This window comes from Mesoplodon bidens (genome assembly GCF_964165515.1).
Source record: "Mesoplodon bidens genome assembly, chromosome: 8".
Taxonomy (NCBI): domain Eukaryota; kingdom Metazoa; phylum Chordata; class Mammalia; order Artiodactyla; family Ziphiidae; genus Mesoplodon; species Mesoplodon bidens.
In genome coordinates, this window is record NC_138165.1 from 73,906,879 (window position 1) to 73,933,404 (window position 26,526).

A 26,526-nucleotide genomic window follows, 5' to 3' on the forward strand; every position below is an offset into this window, starting at 1 on the left:
TTGGCAGTCTGTATATCTTCTGTGGAGAAATGTCTATTTAGGTCTTCTGCCCATTTTTGGATTGGGTTGTTTGTTTTTTTGTTATTGAGCTGCATGGGCTGCTTATAAATTTTGGAGATTAATCCTTTGTCAGTTGCTTCATTTGCAAATATTTTCTCCCATTCTGAGGGTTGTCTTTTGGTCTTGTTTATGGTTTCCTTTGCTGTGCAAAAGCTTTTAAGTCTCATTAGGTCCCATGTGTTTATTTTTGTCTTTATTTCCATTTCTCTAGGAGGTGGGTCAAAAAGGATCTTGCTGTGATTTATGTCATAGAGTGTTCTGCCTATGTTTTCCTCTAAGAGTTTGATAGTGTCTGGCCTTACATTTAGGTCTTTAATCCATTTTGAGCTTATTTTTGTGTATGGTGTTAGGGAGTGATCTAATCTCATACTTTTACATGTCCCTATCCAGTTTTCCCAGCACCACTTATTGAAGAGACTGTCCTTTCTCCACTGTACATTCCTGCCTCCTTTATCAAAGATAAGGTGACCATATGTCCGTGGGTTTAACTCTGGGCTTTCTATCCTGTTCCATTGATCTATCTTTCTGTTTTTGTGCCAGTACCATACTGTCTTGATTACTGTAGCTTTGTAGTATAGTCTGAAGTCAGGGAGCCTGATTCCTCCAGCTCCGTTTTTCGTTCTCAAGATTGCTTTGGCTATTCGGGGTCTTTTGTGTTTCCACACAAATTGTGAAATTTTTTGTTCTAGTTCTGTGAAAAATGCCAGTGGTAGTTTGATAGGGATTGCATTGAATCTGTAGATTGCTTTGGGTAGTAGAGTCATTTTCACAATGTTGATTCTTCCAATCCAAGAACATGGTACATCTCTCCATCTATTTGTATCATCTTTAATTTCTTTCATCAGGGTCTTATAATTTTCTGCATACAGGTCTTTTGTCTCCTTAGGGAGGTTTATTCCTAGATATTTTATTCTTTTTGTTGCAATGGTAAATGGGAGTGTTTCCTTGATTTCACTTTCAGATTTTTCATCATTAGTATATAGGAATGCCAGAGATTTCTGTGCATTAATTTTGTATCCTGCAACTTTACCAAATTCATTGATTAGCTCTAGTAGTTTTCTGGTAGCATCTTTAGGATTCTCTATGTATAGTATCATGTCCTCTGCAAACAGTGACAGCTTTACTTCTTCTTTTCCAATTTGGATTCCTTTTATTTCCTTTTCTTCTCTGATTGCTGTGGCTAAAACTTCCAAAACTAGGTTGAATAAGAGTGGTGAGAGTGGGCAACCTTGTCTTGTTCCTGATCTTAGTGGAAATGGTTTCAGTTTTTCACCATTGAGGACGATGCTGGCTGTGGGTTTGTCATATATGGCCTTTATTATGTTGAGAAAAGTTCCCTCTATGCCTACTTTCTGCAGGGTTTTTATCATAAATGGGTGTTGAATTTTGTCGAAAGCTTTCTCTGCATCTATTGAGATGATCATATGGTTTTTCTCCTTCAATTTGTTAATATGGTGTATCACGTTGATTGATTTGCGTATATTGAAGAATCCTTGCATTCCTGGAATAAACCCCACTTGATCATGGTCTATGATCCTTTTAATGTGCTGTTGGATTCTGTTTGCTAGTATTTTGTTGAGGATTTTTGCATCTATGTTCATCAGTGATATTGGCCTGTAGTTTTCTTTCTTTGTGACATCCTTGTCTGGTTTTGGTATCAAGGTGATGGTGGCCTCGTAGAATGAGTTTGGGAGTGTTCCTCCCTCTGCTATATTTTGGAAGAGTTTCAGAAGGATAGGTGTTAGCTCTTCTCTAAATGCTTGATAGAATTCGCCTGTGAAGCCATCTGGTCCTGGGCTTTTGTTTGTTGGAAGGTTTTTTATCACAGTTTCAATTTCAGTGCTTGTGATTGGTCTGTTCATATTTTCTATTTCTTCCTGATTCAGTCTTGGCAGGTTGTGCATTTCTAAGAATTTGTCCATTTCTTCCAGGTTGTCCATTTTATTGGCATAGAGTTGCTTATAGTAATCTCTCATGATCTTTTGTATTTCTGCAGTGTCAGTTGTTACTTCTCCTTTTTCATTTCTAATTCTATTGATTTGAGTCTTCTCCCTTTTTTTCTTGATGAGTCTGGCTAATGGTTTATCAATTTTGTTTATCTTCTCAAAGAACCAGCTTTTAGTTTTATTGATCTTTGCTATCGTTTCCTTCATTTCTTTTTCATTTATTTCTGATCTGATTTTTATGATTTCTTTCCTTCTGCTAACTTTGGGATGTTTTTGTTCTTCTTTCTCTAATTGCTTTAGGTGCAAGGTTAGGTTGTTTATTCGAGATGTTTCCTGTTTCTTAAGGTGGGATTGTATTGCTATAAACTTCCCTCTTAGAACTCCTTTTGCTGCATCCCATAGGTTTTGGGTCGTCGTGTCTCCATTGTCATTTGTTTCTAGGTATTTTTTAATTTCCTCTTTGATTTCTTCAGTGATCACTTTGTTATTAAGTAGTGTATTGTTTAGCCTCCATGTGTTTGTATTTTTTACAGCTCTTTTCCTGTAATTGATATCTAGTCTCATAGCATTGTGGTCAGAAAAGATACTTGATACAATTTCAATTTTGTTAAATTTACCAAGGCTTGATTTGTGACCCAAGATATGATCTATCCTGGAGAATGTTCCATGAGCACTTGAGAAAAATGTGTATTCTGTTGTTTTGGGATGGAATGTCCTATAAATATCAATTAAGTCCATCTTGTTTAATGTATCATTTAAAGCTTGTGTTTCCTTATTTATTTTCATTTTGGATGATCTGTCCATTGGTGAAAGTGGGGTGTTAAAGTCCCCTACTATGATTGTGTTACTGTCGATTTCTCCTTTTATGGCTGTTAGTATTTGCCTTATGTATTGAGGTGCTCCTATGTTGGGTGCATAAATATTTATAATTGTTATATCTTCTTCTTGGATCGATCCCTTGATCATTAGGTAGTGTCCTTCTTTGTCTCTTCTAGTAGTCTTTATTTTAAAGTCTATTTTGTCTGATATGAGAATTGCTACTCCAGCTTTCTTTTGGTTTCCATTTGCATGGAATATCTTTTTCCATCCCCTTACTTTCAGTCTGTATGTGTCTCTAGGTCTGAAGTGGGTCTCTTGTAGACAGCATATATATGGGTCTTGTTTTTGTATCCATTCAGCCAATCTGTATCTTTTGGTGGGAGCATTTAGTCCATTTACATTTAAGGTAATTATCGATATGTATGTTCCTGTTCCCATTTTCTTAATTGTTTTGGGTTCGTTATTGTAGGTCTTTTACTTCTGTTGTGTTTCTTGCCTAGAGAAGTTCCTTTAGCATTTGTTGTAAAGCTGGTTTGGTGGTGCTGAACTCTCTCAGCTTTTGCTTGTCTGTAAACGTTTTAATTTCTCCATCAAATCTGAATGAGATCCTTGCTGGGTAGAGTAATCTTGGTTGCAGGTTTTTCTCCTTCATCACTTTAATTATGTCCTGCCACTCCCTTCTGGCTTGTAGAGTTTCTGCTGAGAGATCAGCTGTTATCCTGATGGGGATTCCCTTGTGTGTTATTTGTTGTTTTTGCCTTGCTGCTTTTAATATGATTTCTTTGTGTTTAATTTTTGACAGTTTGATTAATATGTGTCTTGGCGTATTTCTCCTTGGATTTATTCTGTATGGGACTCTCTGTGCCTCCTGGACTTGATTAACTATTTCCTTTCCCATATTAGGGAAGTTTTCAACTATAATCTCTTCAAATATTTTCTCAGTCCCTTTCTTTTTGTCTTCTTCTTCTGGAACCCCTATATTTCGAATGTTGGTGCGTTTAATGTTGTCCCAGAGGTCTCTGAGACTGTCCTCTGTTCTTTTCGTTCTTTTTTCTTTATTTTGCTCTGCAGCAGTTATTTCCACTATTTTATCTTCCACCTCACTTATCCGTTCTTCTGCCTCAGTTATTCTGCTATTGATCCCATCTAGAGTATTTTTTATTTCATGTATTGTGTTTTTAATCGATGCTTGATTCATCTTTAGTTCTTCTAGGTCCTTGTTAACTGTTTCTTGCATTTTGTCTATTCTATTTCCAAGATTTTGTATCTGGGAAATAGAATCTTGGATCATCTTTACCATCATTATTCTGAATTCTTTTTCAGGTAGACTGCCTATTACCTCTTCATTTGTTAGATCTGGTGGGTTTTTATCTTGCTCCTTCTCCTGCTGTGTGTTTTTCTGTCTTCTCATTTTGCTTATGTTACTGTGTTTGGGGTCTCCTTTTTGCAGGCTGCAGGTTCGTAGTTCCCGTTGTTTTTGGTGTCTGTCCCCAGTGGCTAAGGTTGGTTTAGTGGGTTGTGTAAGCTTCCTGGTGGAGGGGACTAGTGCCTGTGTTCTGGTGGATGAGGCTGGATCTTGTCTTTCTGGGGGGCAGGTCCACGTCTGGTGGTGTGTTTTGGGGTGTCTGCGGACTTTTTATGATTTTAGGCCACCTCTCTGCTAATGGGTGGCGTTGTGTTCCTGTCTTGCTAGTTGTTTGGCTTAGGGTGTCCATCACTGTAGCTTGCTGGTCGTTGAGTGAAGCTGGGTGCTGGTGTTGAGATGGAGATCTCTGGAAGATTTTTGCCGTTTGATATTATGTGGAGCTGGGAGGTCTCTTGTGGACCAGTGTCCTGAAGTTGGCTCTCCCACCTCAGAGGCACAGCACTGACTCCGGGCTCCTCAATTTGGGATGATGTGTTGTCTATTCATGTATTCCACAGATGCAGGGTACATCAAGTTGATTGTGGAGCTTTAATCCGCTGCTTCTGAGGCTGCTGGGAGAGGTTTCCCTTTCTCTTCTTTGTTCTCACAGCTCCTGGGTCTCAGCTTTGGATTTGGCCCCGCCTCTGCGTGTAGGTCGCCGGAGGGCGTCTGTTCTTCGCTCAGACAGGACAGGGTTAAAGGAGCAGCCTCTTCGGGGACTCTGGCTCACTCAGTCCGGGCGGGAGGAAGGGGCACGGAGTGCGGGGCGAGCCTGCAGCGGCAGAGGTCGGCGTGACGTTGCACCTGCCCGAGGCGCGCCGTGGGTTCTCCCAGGGAAGCCGCCCCTGGATCCCGGGACCCCGGCAGTGGCGGGCTGCACAGGCTCCCGGAAGGGCGGTGTGGACAGTGACCTGCACTCGCACACAGGCTTCTTGGCGGCGGCAGCAGCAGCCCCAGCGTCCCACGCCCGTCACTGGGCTCCGCGCTTTCAGTCGCGACTCGCGCCCGTCTGTGGAGCCCCTTTAAGCAGTGCTCTTAATCCCCTCTCCTCGCGCACCAGGAAACCAAGAGGGAAGAAAAAATCTCTTGCCTCTTCGGCAGCTCCAGAGTTTTCCCGGACTCCCTGCCGGCTAGCTGTGGCACATTAGCCCCCTTCAGGCTGAGTTCTCGCCGCCAGCCCCAGTCCTCTCCCTGCGCTCTGACCGAAGCCCGAGCCTCAGCTTCCAGCGCTGCGCGCCCCGGCAGGCGAGCAGACAAGCCTCTCGGGCTGGTGAGTGCCGCTCGGCACCGATCCTCTGTGTGGGGATCTCTCCGCTTTGCCCTACCCAGGTATGTGGGGGGCTTCTGGGAGGTCTGGGGTCTTCTGCCAGCATTCAGTAGGTGTTCTGTAGGAGTTGTTCCACGTGTAGCTGTATTTCTGGTGTATCCGTGGGGAGGAAGGTGATCTCCGTGTCTTACTCTTGCGCCATCTTACCCGGAAGTCAGGTCAAATTAATTTTAATAATATTTCTATTTAGCCCAATATTTTAAAGATCATCATCTCAGCATGTAATCAATATGAAACGTTATTAATGAGACATTTTTACTTTTCTTTGTACCATGTTTGAGAAATCTAATGTGCTAATTACACTTAAAGCGCATTTCAATTTGGATTAGCCACATTTCAAGTGCTCAGTAGTCACATGTGGCTAGGGGCTACTATATTGGACAGTATAGTTGTAGAGTGAAGTAATAAGAGATAAATCTTCAGAGATAATATGGGAACAGATTAGGAAGAATATTGTTTGTCAATGAAATTACTTAACCCAAGGGTGATGGGAGGCTTTGAAAAGTTCATGCATGGAAATGATCTGCTCAAGTTAGTGATAATTCCCATTTTCACTGTGGAGGTTGGATTGGAGGTAGGCTTGACCAGATGCCAACTAGTTCTAGGCAACTAATTCTAGTTCTAGGAGTGACTTGGGTGTACTGAGAAGTAGGCGTCAAGAGTCGTAAGGAGAGAGTGAATTGAGAGAGGAGGCAAGAGTGACTATTTCGGGCCTCCCTGGTGGCGCAGTGGTTGAGAGTCCGCCTGCCGATGCGGGGGACACGGGTTCGTGCCCCGGTCCGGGAGGATCCCACGTGCCGCGGAGCAGCTGGGCCTGTGGGCTGTGGCCACTGGGCCTGCGCGTCCGGAGCCTGTGCTTCGCAATGGGAGAGGCCACAACGGTGAGAGGAAGAGTGACTATTTCATTTCTACTTTTTTTTTTTTTTTTTTCTCCCTTCTGGGAGTATAGCAGAACCGTTTTGCGAACTAGGGGAAACAAGAGGAAGAATGTCAGGATTGGGAGACAATGTGTTCAGTTTGGGGCTTCTTAAATTATGAGAGTTGCCTGTGAGACATCAAGTGGAGTGTTTATACCTGAAAACAGGGTGATAGATGTCACCACCATGTAGATAGGAGCTGAAGCCAGGGGACTGGATAAAATAATCCAAGTTGAGTGTATAAAACAGTAATTCTCCATCTTGACTTTTTTGTAAGAATTATCTGAGAGGTGATTTAAAATTCAGATTTTGATTTTCATCCCCAAGATACTGGCTCACTAAGGTGAGGGTTGGAAATTGCACTTTTAATAAGAAGCCCTATAGTCTCTGATGCTGATGCAAGTTGTCCTTAAAACACTCCATTAAAAACACTGGTGTTAAATGATAAATTAGAGAACCCAAAAGAAATTACCTACATGTATAGGAGTTTAGAGAAAAAAAGACATTGAAGAAAATAGGAAAGGAGCCACTAGAGAGGCTGATGAAACATCAGAAGAGTGCTATCTGCTGTTAATGTGGAGGGGGAGGATTCTTACCTGAAGCGGGGAGCAAAGCTGCTGGTGGGAAAGCTAGGCAGGTATGTGACTTGTTGGGCAGTCAGCCTGGGAGAAAGATACCACCCTCTTTGGCTACTTTTTAAGCTTTGTGTCCTGGGCAAGTCTTCCTAAGCTTCCACCAAACCCATCAAATTCCCTGAGTATTTGAAGGAGGAAGTGGTTTTAACTGCCTCAAAAGAAGCAGAGAAATCAAACAGAATACCCAGTTAAAAGTGACAACTGGATTTAGTAACTAAGGTCATTGGTGGCATTTGGATAACCTGGTAGGGGTGGAAGCGTCAGTAGGTGAGTTGAGAAAGTAGGCTGAGTGTGTAAAAAAAATGATTTTTAAGAATCTTGGCTATGAAAGGGAGGAAAGAGAAGTCAGAATGTATAAATATCCATTGTTCATTCAAGAAATAATAAGAGACACATGCCGTTCTTCTGAAGGTCTGTCCATCCTTGCTTCATTTCTATTGTGTGGACCAATTCAATACTGTAAAATCTCCATTCATCCTTCATAGAAGATAGTTATTAAATATTATTTTGCTTATACATTCAAGTCAATGAAATAATATTCAGTCATACTATCACCTCTTCTACTAACTGTTGGAATGGATAAACCATTTTGCAGAATAATTACTAATGGTTTGAAAGAAGTGCCCACTTATAATAGCTTGGGGTTGGATGAGGGAGACAAGAAAGGAGAAGAAACCAGAAACTTGAACCTGAACTTCTCAGTCTCTTTCTTACCTGTTCTCTACTGGCCAATCATGTATCACTGGTAGAGCTTGCCTCACCTGTCCCAAACTGGTAAGATTCTGTCATCACTTAACCATGGTTAGTCCACAAGTCAGTTCGTTTATCGCTGATAAAGAAGAGCTTTACCAAAACTTCACTGTTACAGTCATTTTGTGTTAGCTGCTACGTCCTTTCTACCACTCAACACTACTCCCATTACCAGGTTAATCTAGAACTGACTGATTATCCGTCACCAAACTTTTTCTTTAACGATACTGTTAAATTGTTATTTAAATTTAATAGTTTAAATATTGAACAAATGCAGCAAATATTTAAACGATGTGGTTTGCTTCCAGTATGGAATGCTACAAAGTATAAAAATTCAAATGAAATATAAATAGGAGTGTTAGAGCTTTATTCTAAGCATAGCTGAAAGTTCAATTAAGTTAAATGCAAATTAGTTATTTTTTTGTTTCCTTCAAAGAGGTGGGTCCATTTTAGAATGGAGCCAAATAATTTTAAAGTCACATTTGCATCACTTTCAAGGCGTGCCCAGTTTGCCCCACAAATGACATGACAACATCATGTTGGCTGATGTCATTACTGATACATTTTGGTTATCTCAGAACTGCTCCAGCTACAAAGCTACTGTTTTGTTTTGTTTTGTTTTGCGGTACGCGGGCCTCTCACTGTTGTGGCCTCTCCCGTTGCAGAGCACAGGCTTCGGACACGCAGGCTCAGCAGCCATGGCTCACGGGCCTAGCCGCTCCGCGGCACGTGGGATCTTCCCGGACCAGGGCACGAACCCATGTCCCCTGCATCGGCAGGTGGACTCTCAACCACTGCGCCACCAGGGAAGCCCAAGCTACTGTTTTGTATTTGAAATTCTTATTTAAAATATAGGGGGGAAAATTACAGACTAATTCTGAAAATGTATTCCCAAAATTACATTAAAAAACTCTAGATTTATAGAATCATTTATATGCTATAATTTGGTCCAGTTCCTAGAACATTATAGACACTAGGTATATTTGGTTAATTTGCATTATTGCAATGCTTTATTTTTTTCCTGTTCTTATGGAATTTTTAAAACACAAAAGTAGAGAAAAGAGGATGCGCACCCATATAACCATCACCCCCCTCAACAGTTTAAACAGGAATAATCTTGCATCATCTGTACCCTCACTGGATTAATTTAAAGCAAATCTCAGACAATTTTATTTCATCCATAAATACTCCAGTCTATTTTGCTAAAAGAACTTGGGTTTTTTTTAAGCTCAATTTTATTACCATACATTTAAAAATTAATAATTCCTTATTATCAAATATCCCATTGGTATTAAAAATTTCCTGATTGTCTCATACTTCCTTTTACAACTGGATTCTTCAAATTATGCATCAGGGCTTCCTTGGTGGCGCAGTGGTAGAGAGTCCGCCTGCCGGTGCAGGGGACATGGGTTCGTGCCCCGGTCCGGGAAGATCCCACATGCTGTGGAGCAGCTGGGCCCGTGAGCCATGGCCGCTGAGCCTGTGCGTCTGGAGCCTGTGCTCCGCAATGGGAGAGGCCACAACAGTGAGAGGCCCGCGTACCGCAAAAAAAAAAAAAATTATGCATCAAACAGTCTCCCATATTGAAATGCTGTATTTTGAATACTTATTTAGCTATAACTTCATCCAACAATCTGTGCAAAACAAAAATGTCACATGCCGCATACCTTCTAATAGGTTATCTTCTCTGCTAACTTGCCATGTTGCATAAAGTGTTTATAAAATCTATGAAGATTTTGATTAATTTATTGACCACCTTTTTATAAATAAATTTATTCTTGAGGTTTTTGTGGGTTTTTTTGCCTTTGGGAAGAATTTTTTTTCAATTATTCACTAAAGTATTAATGGCCTGTCAAGGCTGGCTTCATCATGACCATGCAACCTGTACAATCACACAGGACCCTGTGCTTAGAAGGGCCTGTGCTTGGTTTATTGCTCTGCTGTTGCTGTCTTGAAATTCTTAATATATATATATATATATATATATATATATATATATATATATATATTATAATTAATTTATTTTTGGCTGCTTTGGGTCTTCATTGCTGCGCATGGGCTTTGTCTACTTGCAGTGAGCGGGGGCTACTCCTCGTTGCAGTGTGCGGGCTTCTCATTGTGGTGGCTTCTCTTGTTGTGGAGCACAGGCTCTGGGTGCACGGGCTTCAATAGTTGTGGCATGTGGGCTCAGTAGTTGTGGCACATGGGCTTAGTTGTTCTGTGGCATGTGGGATCTTCCCGGACCAGGGTTCAAACCCATGTCCCCTGCATTGGCAGGCAGATTCTTAACCACTGTGCCACCAGGGAAGTCCCAAGTTCTTAACACTTTTGATCAAGGAGCCCCACATTTTTATTTTTCACTGGGCCCTACAAAGCTATATCGCTGGTTCTGCTGGCAGTATAAAGGCTAGGTAGAAAACACATGTGTCTCCTAGTGTCTCAAGTGGGTTCTCAATAATTATTAGAGTCTACCTGAATTTCCTACCTATATCTCTAACAGGAATATTAAAATCTGACTAGACTTCAAGTTACTGACCAAAGCACCTTTGATCAAGCAGCATCTTTTTTGAACAGTACCCATGCAAAAAAATGGGAATGGGTTTGAGAATACTTTTTTGCATATTTAATATTTCTTTGTTGACCATCAATAATGTAAGACTTTGGAACATCAGTGCCTGCATATAGTAAATGCTCTAACTGCTTGTTATGATTATTATTAGTCAATTATTATTATCATTTAGTATTGTGTTATTTAGTATCTTGGCTCTCGGTGCAGCTTCTAGAGAAGAAGACTTGAAATGCTTCAAAAGACATTCTTTGACAGATACTAAATTTGGAACATAATTGCAAAGAGATTATTTTCTAAGTGATCATTATAGTTTTCCAATTTGGTCCTCATTTCAGTAGCACAAATACCACCTGGCCTGATACAGGCGGTCTAGCCCTGTGAACCAATTTAATATCACACACACAGATTCCGAACTTTTAGGCTTTCTGACCTTGTCTTTCAAACTTCCTTAGAAGTCCTAATGGACACAATTATATGTTGGATCTAGTACTTAATTTGGGGGAGCCATTCTCAAGGATCTAGTGTTTGATCTAGTCTTTGGATGGACTGGCTAATTCTCCAGGGTTTTCATTAGAGAAGGGCAAGTTGGAAATTTTGAAAATTCTGTTGATACCTATCAATTTCTATTTCCTACTCCCTTATAACTATACAGTTATAAAAGGAAAATTAGGACATAGAAGACAGTGCAGGTGATTCATAACATTTCTCTTTGATAGTAGCAAAGGTGCAAATATTTCCCAAGTGTGGTTCCTATTTAATAAAAAGGTGTAGGGAAAAAAACCCAAACTATCTCTGCTACAGAGCTTGGTTATTCCACAATCATTATCAACTGGAAGGCTCAGAATACATTCCACTTACATTTCTAACATTGCTAATGAATCAGGTATCTTAAAATAAAAATGTAAAGAACTGGGAAACATACAGGAAGAGGCTCATGCTAAAACCATACTCAAAAGTAGCCACTCTGTTTTATGTAAATTCTAGAGAGTTCAAGTAAAGACTAATAACAGTCACACATGCACACGTGCAATTCTCTATAAAGATATTTATAATGTTTGTTGTGGACTCACTCCACCCTTAGAAGATAAAAGGCTTTCATAAGAGCACACATTCTGGGTCTCTTGGGACATTGCCCATGCACAAGGTAGAATAGGAGACACATGGTTTCGGTATTCTTCATGTAGAAGCCTCAGTTTACCTGTGCCTACAGTGAGCCAGGGAGAGTGTGAATGAAGGGGATTTGGTCTTGGACTTGTATAAAGCTGGGAGTGCCATTAACATTTTTGCTGCCATAGCAACCCATATTATCTCGAACATAGCACTTATCACTCTGTACTGTAATTGTCTCTTTAATTACCTCCCTGACTGGACTGTAAACTACTTAAGGACAAGAATCATATTTTGTTTGCCCTAATTTTCCAGCTACATAGTGGCTTGCACATTAACGGAGCACACACTTTTGCCTGTAGGTCTTTTCATCCCTTAAAACTTGCCTTTTTTCCCAAGGTAGACTTACAGAGGAGGTAGATTCATCTGAATCCAAGGACTGCAATGAACAGTCCCCTAAATGAATTTCAGTTTAAATCCCCTAAGTGAATTTCAGTTTAAATCTGCTGGGATATATTTGCCTGCACCTGATCAATTCTTCATTGATTAGCCCATTAATAGCTCATATTTATATGACTATGATCAAAGTCATTAACATACACCTGATTCTGCCTAATTTTTAATATAACTTTACTGGTATAAATAAATACTTGAACAACTACATCAAATCACCATAAAGAGGGGAAAGCTTTCATCTAAATGTGTAACCAGATTGGCTAATTAACATTCTAATTTAAGAGACTGTGGCATAAACATCTCCCTTGGAATTGATTCAAGCTAGTCAAGCTGAAAGATAAAGCAAATGTTCACATTATAAGTATCTTTAAATGTTTTTACTCTATTCTCTATTCCATTTAAAATTTTCATTGACCTGTGACATTTACAGCCTGGGAAGCCACCACTTTATGGTTCTACTATTTTTTTAACTACCAACTTTTGCAGAGAAAGTATGTAGATATTCTCACAAAAATTGGGACCTGCACACAGTCTCTAGATAAGAAGCAAAGTAATGTAAGGATTAAGAGCATAGCCTCTAGAGCCAGACTGTCTGGACTGGGGTCCTGGTTCTGCCACATGCTAAGCACCTCAGTTTTCTTCATCTATGAAATGGGCATAGTAATATCTGCCTTGCAGGGCTGTCATAGGAATAAAATTAGTTACCATATTTAAAGTATTTAAAATGGTGCCTGGCACATTTTAAACCATATACCTTCATGTGTTTAGGGTGGGAAGAAAAACTGTGAAATGTAGCTGCTTAGAGAAAGCAACTATCCTTGTAATTGGAATGAAATTTGAATGCTATGAAATTATTAGAGCCTGTAGATGAGATCTACAAGAAAGATAAGCATGTAGGTTGCTAACTGTTGGGCATTGCCAGAATCATTCCTCACAAAGTATTAGCAAGTTTCTAAAACTTGTAAAGATGTGTGCTGGTAAGAAGAGGTGATTTATGGGATTCTGTGGAGAATGCAAAAGTGGCTTATTCTAATAAAAATAAAATGATTTGAGTTTTACTTAGAAACAGTGCAAGAAAAATTCAGAAATCCCTACAAGCTTCTCTTGTTTTGACAATTCATTTATTGCCTTCTCTAATATTTAGAATTCTGCAGCCTTGTTGCTGTCGGATTTTTAATAAATAAAGGTAAGCAATATTTGTTAAGATAAACCAAGTGTGTCTTGGTTTTAAAAGATGTACTTGTTTTCATAAATGTCATTTGTGAAATGAGTCCCATTATTAATTATCTTGGAAGCCCTAGGCAAGATTTGAAATTTGCTCTCATGTGGTGGCATTTTAAAATGAATTTTAAAATGAGTTTATTAATTTAACTATTTACACAAATAAACCTGTTTTTAAAAATATTTACATGGTAACTTGTTAATTCACTTCTATGTTGATAATTTTTATTAAATGGAACCATAACTATCCACAAATATTCTTCAAATCTGTAATATTCATGTGGATATTTATGTTACTCCTTTATTCCTTTGGAATAAGAGTTAAGGTTTGGAAAGTTGATTTCCACACCACTGTGCCTCCAGAATTTCAAAAGATCCAAAATGGCTGCCTGTCGGCATGTAGGCCCCCTTGGTTGGTACAAGTGGCTGCTTACCAAGCCTACTGTTTTTCTTCTTATTAGTATTCTGTGAGTGAACACTGGCTGGAAGCAAGGTTGAGAAGTTGGCAATTTGTCCGTTTTTCCTTCTGTCCCTTTGTAACACACTATCCTTAAGAAATCTGGATACTCAAATTTTCTCTCTTCTTAAAAATTCCTCTTTAGAAAAGACCAGAAAAAAAAATATTCTCAAAGCAGTATAGATAAGTAATAAAATGGTAGTAACTTCCCTCAGGGTCAAAGTCTCTTTGGTTTCAAGGCCCAGAATGGAATTCTAAATGTGGAATTCCAGGGATTGGTGAGAACAACAGAGTAGGTTTGAGGGAGAAGCTTTTCTGATAACATCATGTGGTTACATCTGTGGTTGGCCTGTTATCCTTGCTCTAGCTCTGATCTTCTTGATTTTGTTTATTCTTCTGAGTGGGTCTTCCCCTTTCTCCTAGGCTAGGTCTCATTCCTATTTTGAAAAGACTTGCCACAGCGAATCAGAGGCTCAAATCAGAGGCTCTAAGCTTCTCCATTATTGTCTTTCTCCCAGTAGGGATGTCTAATGCTAAGGGCCTTTTGTTTGTATTGCAATGAATTGAAACTAAGGGATCTGGCTAGTCTAATGTTAGCATCATCTAGGCAAATCATATACAAGTTAATTTTCTACCCTGTTTGAATTGTTGTTTTCATTGTTTCATTTCTCTAATCTATTTTTATTTCTGCAGAGAGCCTGAAACTTATTTTATTCAATAAGCCTAGCAATTCAAAATGATCTCACTTGCCAGGCACGTCAGTGAAATTTGTCTCTCACCAGGGTGGGATTGGTCCTTCTCTCCCTGCCTTTGTGTACCTGTTTCAAAGTGGTGGGCTCTCTGGATGAGGATGGCCTTCTCCATTTCATGAGTGCTGCTTTTTAGAAAGAGATGCAAGGTCAGCTGTGCTTCTCTCTGAGAACTTCCATGTAAGCTCTGAAGGCCTGTTTATCTTCATTTTAGGAATGGCAAGTCTTTAGAAGAGGTGGAGCCATAATTTCTCAAGGGATCAGAAAAAGACTGCCCCACGGGCCTCACTTCCCACCCTGACCATGGGGTTGACATGTTAGATGTCACACAGTGCCACAGGCCTCAAAGAACAGGGAGGAGGATGTAACTTTTATATTTCTCTGGCTTCAGATCTAATGCTGGGGGCTTAATTTCCAGGATAAAATATGTAGTCTCTAAAAGTGAATAGGCAGTTTTAAATTTTGAGGCCTAGATTTAGAACATATTCCTGAGGGCTTCTTTTCCCAATTCTTTAACACCTATTCCTGGTATTTAACACTCTCCACATCAGGGCTATATATGAATATAATTTAGTCTTCCTTCTCTAGGTATAAACTTATCTGAACCAAACTTTTTTGAACATGGATTTAAGGTTTTGTTACCTTTGATTGTTACTAATCTTGATTCATGGAAAGAACTATTGAGCTTGCAAGGTTTGATTTCTCAGAAGCAGTCATGTTCTTAATGAATTTAATTAAAGGCTCTTAACTTTGTTGTGTATGATGACAATTTTCTCCTCTATTAGGGGGAAAACCAAGTTTATGACACAGATTTTCTTTATTCACAGCAAAAGATTGAGATATGAAGTATGGTTCTTATTTACTCTATTTATTGTAGCTGGTTCTTTTCTAACCCTCTGAGGTGCAAAAAAAGCCATTGGATTTATTATATCATGCTTCACAAAGGTAGATTGGTCATGATTAAAAGTTTAGATATGTGAAATAAAATTGTGACTGAAGCAAAACAAATGAGAGGTAAACTACACATAATTTAATACTTTCTCTTCCCCCCATATGCTGCAAATCATCTGTACTGTTTTATAGTTCAGATGAGCTTCTTTATGAATCACATGAGATGGCTGGGAAAAAAAAGTCTGACATTTCAGAAAGTTCCATGATTCTAACATATTAGAAATTCCTTACCCTAAAACTGGTATAAATATAAAACTGATAAAAATAAAACATATGTTATAGTGATATTTTTGCTGCACTTTCCATTGTTTACCTCAGCAGGTGATTTTGAGTAAGGCTGGAAATCATTTTCTGAGATTCCTTTTTCCAACAGGAAAAGTAATACACTAGTTTGCAGCTCAATCATTATCCTACCGAGTAATTTTGCTCGAAGTCCTGCCCTAACAGTGTGCATATACTTGATCATATATGAATGTTTGAGTGAATATATAAAAGTGGTAGAAGACAGTCTATTTTCAGTTAGATTACCCTATAGTGTTATGCAGGGATGATATTTAAAATACGTAAAATTAGTAAAGCATAAGCACCAACAAATTAGAATGGAAGTCTTTGAAAAGAGTTGGGTCCTTCAGTTTCTTTCTTAGCCAGGCATTAACCCTTTAGTTCCTGAAATGTGGGAGGTCTAGGGAATCCTGAGAGAAAGGGCTGGTACAAGGATGGGGATCACGGTGGAATTCAACTCAGAGATGCAGCTGTTGACCAACTTGTATTTGATCAATGGGTCTCTGTACCTGTGTGTACCAGCTGAACGTTATTAGCCTTGTAAATACATAATTAAAAAGCAGTGGTGTGAGGGCCCTAAAATATAAGGAATGTAAGTGCTATATTTTACTGAAATTTAGGAGCAAAATGTCGCATGTATTTTAAAGTTGCTGAAATAATATGTTCAATAAAATAATTATGAACCTTAAAATATCAGGGTAATTTGGAAGCTTTTTATGCTTTTGACCCAAAAGACATACTATATTTATATTGATTTTATGAAATCTAAAGACTTTAGTTCTGATTTTATGAAATCTAAAGACTTAAGAATAAATTTAGACCATTTCCCTGAATTTATCCATGAATCTGACGACCGTGGCCATTGTCTTCCACAGTTAGTGACCATAGTGAGACCTGAAGCTAGGACTCAGACTTGATCTCTTTCCTTTATACATCAGGACTTCTCCCTTTCCCTCATAGCAGCATGGAAACCGGCAGGAGTGAGGTCGATGGCTTTTTCAAACAAAACAAAAAAAAAGGGATATGAGAAGCTGAGTATCCTGGCAGTCAGTAGGCATTTATTGAGCACCTAAAAGATGTTTTTTGTAGAGATGCAAAACAAAAACAAAACAACCTTCCTTCATTAAATATGCAGAATAGCAGGAATATGTAGCTATACTAACCGGGTTTGGATCCCAACTCTTCTCCCTACCTGTTCTGAGGTCTTAAGCAAGTTACTTCTTGTACCTCAGTTTCCCGGCGTAGGATAATAATACCTACCTCGTTGTCTTATGAGGATGAAAGTAATATACATGTAGAGCACATAGGAAGTACTTGACACATAGTAAAGCTTGCTATTACTATTGATCATGGTTTTATGCACTCTGCTAGACATCAATAAGGCACGCCCAGGACTCTGGCTGGATACAGAAACAGGCACGCCAGACAGAATAGATAAGCCTCACCATGGAGATCAAATAAGTGCCAAGAAGCAGGGTAATGGAGCAAAGGGAAAGTGTCCAGAGCCACCTTCTAAGAAAGTACGGGCTGTGAATTGCTTACGAAGAGGAGAGGAGACAATTCACATGTCAGGTATGATGTGAGCAAAAGAGTGGAAAGCAAGAATGATTATGATGTGGTCAGGAATCCATGGAATTGCTGGGCTGGATCGGGAGGTGTTGCTATTGGGTGTTAAATAATGTGTTTAGCAGTAGGAGGTGGTGGAAAATCTTGGAAAGTTGTCAAAATCCTCGAGAATTCCTCTAAGTACGTGATATGCTCTCTGGACTCAACTTCTTTTCAGCTTGTAAGGCCCACAGGAAGTGCTCTTCAGAATAAATTGGGAGGAGGGAGAACTATGCAAAATACCTCGCACTTAGCACTAAATCAGTATTAATTCCTTTTTCCCTTCAGAGACTGAAAGGTTACTTTAATAAAGGGGAGGGATTAAATTAACGTAGATGTTTAACTCGTGTACAGATAACCATTCTAATTTATCCATCTGAAATCTTCTGGCTGAAGCGTTTGCGTTTAGAGTTTCCCTTAATCATCAGCGTCGCCCGGGCCGCAGCAACCGACAGGCAAAGCCGGGAGAAAAGGCGAGAGGTAAAAGAGCGCTCCACGCATGCGTTAGAAGCCGCCCCAACTACCCCGCGGCGTCTTTTCTTGGAACAAAACTAGCGCGGAGCCGCGGAGCTCCGCAGTTTGCGTAGACTCGAATTTCCTATTGCTCTCACGGCCCGTGTGGAATCCACGAATGGTGCAGTTCCGCTACGCAAGTTGCGTTATTCGAAGTGAATGACTGGGTGGTGAGTGTACGCCCAGAGCGTAACAGCCATAGGCGGACGGGGTGCGACTGCGCAAGGACCTGAGTGGGCCGTGTACGCCGCTAGCGTAGCGTGGTGTCTGACGCTCAGGTCTCCGCGACGCAGTTGGCGCAGCCGGCTTTGGTGAATACACGATTTAGTACAGCCGGGGTTTGGTACCGAGCGGAGAGGAGATGCACACGGCACTCGAGTGTGAGGTAACTATAAAACCCCGATTTGTTTACATTCCCTCCCCCAGAACCGGCCCCATGCGCGGCGGAGACTGCGAGTCCCGGGACAGCGGGGTTGGGGTAGAAAGGGAGACAAGGACTGGGGAGTCGGGGCTGAGTCCCTCGGGGACCCGGGCGTTGGGCTTCTCGCAGCTGCTGCTGTTGTTGGCGGCGGCGGCGGCGGCGGCGAGCCGGGCAGAGCGCGCGGAAGGCTGCGCGTGGGGTGCCGCAGCTCCTCGTGTGCGCTCTGGGCTGCCGCGGGATTAGCGGCCGGGCAGCCTCCGCCCCGCGTGCGGGACCCGCTCCCAACTTAAACCCCCGGCCGAGGCTGGGGGCCGCGCGGAGAGTGGGGCAGTGACCACTGGGCAAAAGGTGTCGGTTGGGGGGCTGCGCGCGGGCGGCCTGGGGGCCGAGCGTGGCATAGCCGCCGGAGGCGGGGACGCGGTGGCCCGAGGGTGGGAGTATCCGCAGTCCGGTCTCGGCGGCGAACACCCCCTGTTCTTCCTCTCGCGTGGTCCTCTCCGGTGTATCACGGTGACCCCGGAATGGAGCCTGGGCGCCGCTGTTCCGGCCCCGGGAGGCTAACGGACGGTGGCGCCTTTGCTCCTACCGCGGGAGGCTTCGTGGGAGCTTGCGTTCTCCCCGACCGACCGAAAAGCCGAGGCGGGTCGCGGGTTAGTTAATATTGAAGCCAGCTGGGGTCCCTGGAGCTGAGGGCTCGGGTTGGGCTGGGGCTGGGTCGGAGGGGGAGTTCGTGTGGGCCGGGAGGTGGCGCGGCAGCCCAGGCTTTGTTCCTGAAAGCTCTTTGGCGGAGAGCGATGGTGGGCCCTGCTGCGGCAGTACGTCGGGGAACCTTCGCGGCCCCCTCCCCGGGTCTCGGGATCTGCTCAACTCCTTGCTTCTCCCTTGGGACCCCTGAGTGCCCAGGCTAAGAAGGGGGCCCGGTGAGGGCGCAGGCGACGTGACGTCTTCCTGTGGCTTCTGTAAAGAACTGTTCACGTGGGAGCCTGTCCACATGGGCTGTCTTTATGAGCTGGGCAGGAGGAAGAAGCAGGATCCGCAGCCCTCAGTTGGAAGGGTCCTTCACTCAAGTCCCTGTTTTAAGTAATAAAGAGTGACATTAAAGCACATAATTTAAAAAGAAGATGGTAGGTTATACTGTTGTTGTTTTTTTTAACTTTCATTTAACGTCTTTTACGCTGTTCAGTTCTCTAGTTTTACCTTGGAACTGAGTCATTCTTGGAGCAAAACAAGCATGTGACAAGTTTGCATTTCATTTGTGTGGGCTTTTTTTTTTTTGGATGGGTATCTAAATTCTACATAATTAAGAACAAGGAAGTAATATATGGGAAAAGCTGGAGATTTAGTTGATTGTAGTAATGCAGTTGAAAGCCTTAAGTCAAGACTTGTGTACTGTTTTTTGTTAAGACTTACAATTCTACAAATTTTAAGTATCTTGAGGTAGTCTCTTGCTCTAGACTTTGGGGTCCACACCAGACATCTTACATCCCTACATGTGCTGAGTACTCCCATAGAGAGAACTAGGTAGTATCAACGATGAGTGATTTGAAGAAAAGAAAATAATAATGTACTGGAGGGACTTTTAAACTTTTTTTGTATGATGAAACTCTGAATGATGAGTTTAAATGTATGGAATACATAGGATTACAAGAGAAACCAGTTGTATTGAAATATAATTACCAAAATGTTAAATATTTATGATGAAGTAATTCATGCTTTAGTAAAGCATTAAATATCAAGAGTAGTGGCAGGTCTAGTGACTAATTTCAAACTAGTGAGGACTGTAAATGATCTTTATAGGATTTAATTTGAATGATTTATATTAATAGTGTCAGGTGCTGCATATTACCGTGCTTTTTGCCTACATTTATAACTGAAGGGATAACTAAATTTCAGAGATCAATTACAATTAGATATGTCTGTCTTCCGTATCCAAATTCACAAACCTGAATTCTTTACACAGCCCCCTGGTTAAGAACCCCTGTGTAAGAATGACTTTGTGCTACTTTAAAAGAAGTGGTTAACTATGAGGTGACATCGATAATATATTGCATGATAACCTTTACTTTAACCTTTACTTATTCTTCATGTTAATTTGTATTCTACTAACAGATAGCTTAAAAGCCAACACAGTTCTTCCCCTTTTTTGAGCACTTGATTTGAAGTACTTGTAGGAGGCCTCAAGTCTGGTATGCAGGTACTAGTCTAGGGGGTGTTTTTGTTTGTTTTTAAACAGATTTATGGAGAATACAGGGTATAGGTATTATAACAAGGGAAATTATTCAACAACAGGAATGATCATTTGCTTTTAATTAAAGCGAATTTACGTTGTTACTATTCTATTCCCCACCTCTCCCCCACTTCCTCTACCCCCAGTTTTGGCCGTTATTGGAAAGAATGTACAGCTTTGGAGTGAGACTTAAGGTTCAAAACTGACCCATTATTAACTAGTTTGGTTATCTTGAGCAAGTTGCTTTATCTTAATCTTTTATCTGTGAACTTGAAGTACTAGAAAAACCTACCTCATGGGTTTAGTGTGACCTTGAAATGACATAATGAACTAAAGGGCTACAGATAATTCATTTTACTTTCTTTCTGCATACAGACTTTTCAGTTCTTCATTAGCGGTTGAAGGACTACTTTCTGTCTTGATTCCAGAATGAGGTTTAATGGTCTCTACTGGGCCATTGCAGGGATACAGTTATTGTTGTTGTTATTCATATGTAATAATCTATAGAATTTTTTTCTGCTTTTGCATTTTCTAACTTATAATTACATACATATATCTTGTTTTCCCTGCCAGACTAAATTCCTTGAGGGACGTACACTCCACAGCTTTTTGTGACATAATGCTCGTGACACCTTATTCAGTGAATGTGCAAAGCTTGGTTGTCAAGCTCTTTAATCGAGTTAAAAATGTTAAATGAGTGATACAAAATTTAAATTCAGTATTAACCCAAGGAAATATTAATACTTTGGATTTTGATATGTCAGCCCTTGTCTGTGTAGTGGCTACCTCAATAATGGAAATGCTCATTTTTAAAAATTTTTATATCAAAAGGACTTTATCATGAGTGCATTTTAAACATATTCATAAGATGCAAAAGAAAGTACACAGTAGGAAATGGAAAAGAAGTGCAGGTAATCAAAACAGAAAGCTAGTTTTTTCTTTTATAACAGGTTTTATAACCCTATAAAGTCATTTTTCATTATAAGTGTAATTCTCATTAAAAATATACTAACTTTAGCTTCAAGTTTACAAGTTAGAAGTGTCCCAACAGTTTGATGCTGCCCCCTAGTGTTTGATTCCCCGTGAAGTTTTCATGCGCTTACCTTCTTCATCTTCACCTTTTCCTAAAACAAGACTATTTAAGTTACAATTAGATTCCTTAGTGCTGTTTATCTAGTCTACCTGAGATTTCCTCCAGCTGGTTAGTGTTACTAATAAGAGTCATTTTGAACTGGTTAACTTTGATTGCTTTTAACCCTAGTTTTCTGAATGGGGGTGAGTTTGGGTGGAGGTGAACACTATAAGGCCAAGTTTCCTTGCAAGTTATGTTGGGGGGGCTTCAAACAGGAAGAGGGCTATATATTAAATGTGTATCTTTGAGGTTAGCTTTGCATATGAATAGCAGCAATTACTTCAGTCTGGGCTGCTTCTGGCTTAATTTAGTCCCATATAACTTTGTGTTGTCTCCACTGTACTGAAAAAATTGTTAAAATCACGTGGTGAGCTTTTTTTTTAAGTTCAAGTGTTTTGGAACTTTGACTTTTATAGAATGATTTTTGAAAAATAGAGCCTCAAGGACCTGTAATAACCACAAGATTTCCCGTAGTCATTTATGTAAACTCAAGATTTCAAATTATATCAGTTATCAATATTCCAAACTACTTTTTTCATTTTCATTATTTTCTTTTTTTTTTTTCATTATTTTCTAATTATAAGTTTTGTGACTAGACCACACAATGACTTTTAGGTTTTTCCAAAATAAGCAAATATATTCTTGACAAATATTTACTACAATTAGAATATTCAAAAGTGTGGTCAGTAGGTATGAAGGCAATTTTCAACTGAAATTGTAAAGCTTTAAATAACAATAGCATTATTGAAATTATTTCCAACTGCTTAAGAGACCACAATTCTAATGTTCAGAACACAATAATTTATTGTCATAGCACATCATAAAACAATAGTGTCAGATTCTATTATCAGAACATATCTATTATCAGAACATCAGAACCTTATGTTCTGATAATAGATTTTTTTGTTGTTGCCAGATATAAGAATTGGATATTTAATAGACTTTTAATGTTAAAAGCTGTTATTAGAATGGCGTGGTGTTTACAGGTTTGTAAGTATAGGGATAAAATCTAAAATCTTTTTCAAGTAGTGTTTCAATTATTTTCATTAGGAATTAGTGGTAGACGATTTTGTAATTTTATAGTTTATATTTACCCATTATATTGTATATTTTACTGCTGAAAGAGGAGGTATCAGGTAATTGTTCTTGCATTAACATTTCTAACAAACGGTGTTTACCCTTAATGTGTACACAGTTTTGGGGAACCATCCATCCCATTCAGAAAAGAGGTTTTTGGGGATTAGAAAAATGAATCAGAATGTTGTCGGAAATATCTTTATCTTATTAATATAAGATTATGTGCTTTCATAGGACCCAGAAGTATTGTTATTAGAGTTACTGTGAAGTACTGTGTGAAAGAGTTATTTTTAATGCTCTAGTAAGTATCGAAGACTTGTCAGTAAGTGATCACTTGAGTTTTTGCATTTGTTTTCATTTATATAGAAGCAGAAAATTAAATCGTTTTCAGTTGTAGTAACAAGGTCACAAATGCATATATCCCACTGCCCTGTTGCTTTAATGTCTGTAAATAAATCATTTCAGATGTGCCTTCGTGCCTCTAAACTTTTTTCTGAATTCACTTTATATATGCAGTGAATGTTTGAGTTTTACAGTAGTGGTTTCCCCTATAGTTGTCTGTTGAATCGGTAAGTTTTAAAAAATGTATAGATTAAGTCAGGGGTCAGCAAGCTATGGCCATGGGCCAAATCAGTCTGCTTTTCTAAATTAAGTATTGATGGAACACAGCTTCCTTGTACATTTATATATATTGTATATTGCTGTTTTGTACCATAATGGCAGAATTGAGTAACTACTGCCTGCAAAACCTAAAATATTAAATGTCTGACCCTTTTAAGTCAGCCAACTCCTGGATCCAGTTCTTCATATTCTGTCGTTATTTGATGTGTTGCTGCTTTTAAAATACTTACATTTTCCTACTACCTATGTGAGTAAGATACTTTAGTAGAAAAGCATTCAAATCTAAATGAATGGATAATAATGTGAGTTCTCAGGTATTCTTCACCTAAATAGTGTAGAAGCTTTTCCTCCCTCCCCCTTCCCATTTTCCTCTGTAGGAGGAATAGCACCTTTATTTATGATGCTTTGATTTGGAATGTGGCCTTCAACCTTGAGCTACTACTTAACTCTATCACTGTCACAGTTTACCTTCTCTAATTTAAAAGGTGACTGTGTCTTCCTTGTACCTCCTTCAGAGCAGAAAATGTTTCATATTTTTTATGCCTTCTCCCTGCCCCTTCCTCCTGTCCCCTTTCCTCCTTTTTCCTCTCCTCCCACTCCCCTCATAAAGCAATTCATGATTGCATGTTTACAGGCCTGTGAAAAAGTGTTTTGGTGTAATTCTTCTTAGTGCACCTTTGCTGAAGGTGAATCATTACTTTATTCTGTTTACATGTGGAGAAGTATACTTTGTGCTATGTTGTAGAAGAGCATAGCCTCTTGATGAAGGGGGCTATGGAAAGATTGATTTATGTACCTTATCAAGATATGTAGAATAAAATAGGATTTATTATTACATTGTAAATCAATGAGATCAGTAAAACTATATTAGAAAAATATTTTATGTAATTATAATGTAATATTTAGCTATTACATTATTGTATATACTTACAGAGAACAATTAGATATTATGTATTGTATATAATATATATCATAAAGCAACAGATCATGTTTTCTTTTCCCATGGACCTTTTTTAATGTAGAATTTCAGCTGACTTCGTAACTTGTTAATGTTTAGAACATATATTTTAAGATTTTTGTTTTAAATTAGCACTCTAGTTTTTAAAATAAAGTGAATAATTTGATATATATAACCAGTGTAAATAAAGTTTATTTTCAAGAAAATAATCCATTTTAAAAACTGAAGAAGGAAACCAAGTAGCTACAAATCAAATCACTGAAAATTTTAAGAAAGTGTTGTTTAAGTTCACTGTAAATACAGTATTATATAATACATTATGTAATTTATGATTTATAAAAAATGTTAAAGCTCTTCCCCTGAAGATTTCTGCCTAAACACAAGTACTTGAAAGTTTTACTGAGGCTAAAACGTAAACTTTTTTAGTTAACAGATATAAAACTATTGTTTGTTAGTTCAGTGGATGTTTTATTTTCCCTAAAAAAGAAATGGATGTTAGGGGTCATGTTAATTTTAATTATTGCTTTTTTTTCAAAGAAGAAAATATATATTAAATATAGGGAGAAAAAACTTATTAAATTTAGAAGTCATAAATTGCAAAAGATGTTCACGGGTTTCAGTGCATGTACATGAAAATGTCTATACGTGAAAGGGAAAACATTGTAATCAAAGTAAAAAAGCATTAGGCAGAATTGAAGATGTTTTCTGCGGAAAATATGACCAAGCCATGTTATGTAAAAGCACATGCATGTTTATAAAAATATTGAGACACCAGGAATAATTTGAAAATAATAATAAATAATATTAATAATAATATTAATAATTAATAATACCAACTATTAATGAGAATACTATGACTGTACTACTGGGGGCAGTATAACCAAACTTAATTTCTCTATAAAACAATTTGGAAGTATGTAACAGGACCTGAAAAGTATTCAAACTTTTGTGGTCTTTCCCCACATCTTGGACTTATCCAAGCCAGTTAACTAAAAATAATAGCACAAATTGAAATTTAAATGATTACATATTGTGATGAAAACCCTGTAAACAAATGCTTGTGAAAATCTTGAAACTGTAATTCATTTTCTTCCACATGTGACATAATGTGATTTGGTTCAACAGAAACTTTTTTTAAGATTTATAATTGCTGACTTTTATTTTTAGTTTTTTCAAAGTTATGCATGAATACAGTTTAAAGAATTAAATAGTTCTGTGAAGTTTTTAGGGTGAAGAAAAATCAGTCTCCTGCCTGGCTTCTTTTACATTCTGCCTAGAGAGATAAGGAACTCCTTTAGTTTCTTAATTATTTTGCTTTTTACTGCCATGTCTCCAACATGTTCATAACTTGCTGATTTTCAGTTTTAGTCATTGTCTGCTTCAGATTTAGCACTCTTTCCACCTCTCCATGTACTCATTTCCTATACCCCAGTTTTTCAGTACAATTGTATTGAATAATTTTGGTTTAGAACAGTATTTAGTGTTATATTTTTATGACTGTGAATGTTATTTACAATTGAGTCATTGTAATAAACTGTTACTTTTCCTGCACAACTCCCCCCCCCCGGCATTAATAATTTTTTTCTTTTTCAATGTATCTGTATATTACAAAATCTACTGCAGTCTGTGTTTCTGAGTGTGATTCTATTAAGAAAGAGAATGTGCCTTAAGAAGACTATGTTTATATAATTTATGTAGTTTTCTTTATGTTGGACAAGGTTGAACTTGATAATAAAGATGGATTGATACTTGATAATGAATTGGTTGTTTGCTAGTAAAAATTAAATAGCTTTGACACTTGAACTATACTTTTGTAAGATTCTGCAGAGTGGCAGAACTGGATCATTTAACTTTGTTCAAATATCTATAAGGACAGCTAAAATTAAACAGATAGAAAGCTTCCCTGGTGGGGAAGAAGTAGTCTGTGTTGTTAGCAGCATCAAAAAAATGTTAATGTTATGAAAATATTGCCCTGGGGGCTTCCCTGGTGGTCCAGTGGTTAAGACTCCAAGCTTCCAATGCAAGGGGCGCAGGTTCCATCCATGGTCAGGGAGCTAAGATCCCACAAGCTGTGTGTGTGTGTGGCCAAAAAAAATTGCCCTGGACATTCTGTGATTTTTTTTTTTTCCTAACCTTATGGAAAGGAGAGATCATTTTAGCTGGCAGTGCTTATGAATGGCAAGCTGGTACAAAATCAGGGTCATGTAACAGTGACAAGGTGCTGAAAAAGGAAAACAAAGTAAGAGTGAAGATGAATGGAGTAATAAAGATTTAAGGCAGTGGCAGTAACGATTCTTAGAATGAAGGTAACTGAGGGTTGA

General features: G+C 39.0%; 1 protein-coding gene across 6 annotated transcripts in view; it reads left to right on the top strand.

Moving 5' to 3' along the window:
- The first annotated feature begins 18,065 nt into the window (after nucleotides 1-18,065).
- SLC39A10 (solute carrier family 39 member 10) overlaps nucleotides 18,066-26,526 on the top strand; it is a 64,972-nt gene continuing 56,511 nt past the window's right edge. For 2 of the 6 annotated variants that reach the window (XM_081243023.1, XM_081243024.1), the window contains exon 1: nucleotides 18,094-18,154. The gene's annotated coding sequence lies outside the window, so the exon portion shown is untranslated. Of the gene's footprint in view, nucleotides 18,155-18,720; nucleotides 18,841-18,916; nucleotides 19,315-26,526 lie in introns of those variants that run through there. The other 4 variants (XM_081243021.1, XM_081243025.1, XM_081243022.1 and 1 more) reach the window with 3 other exon arrangements.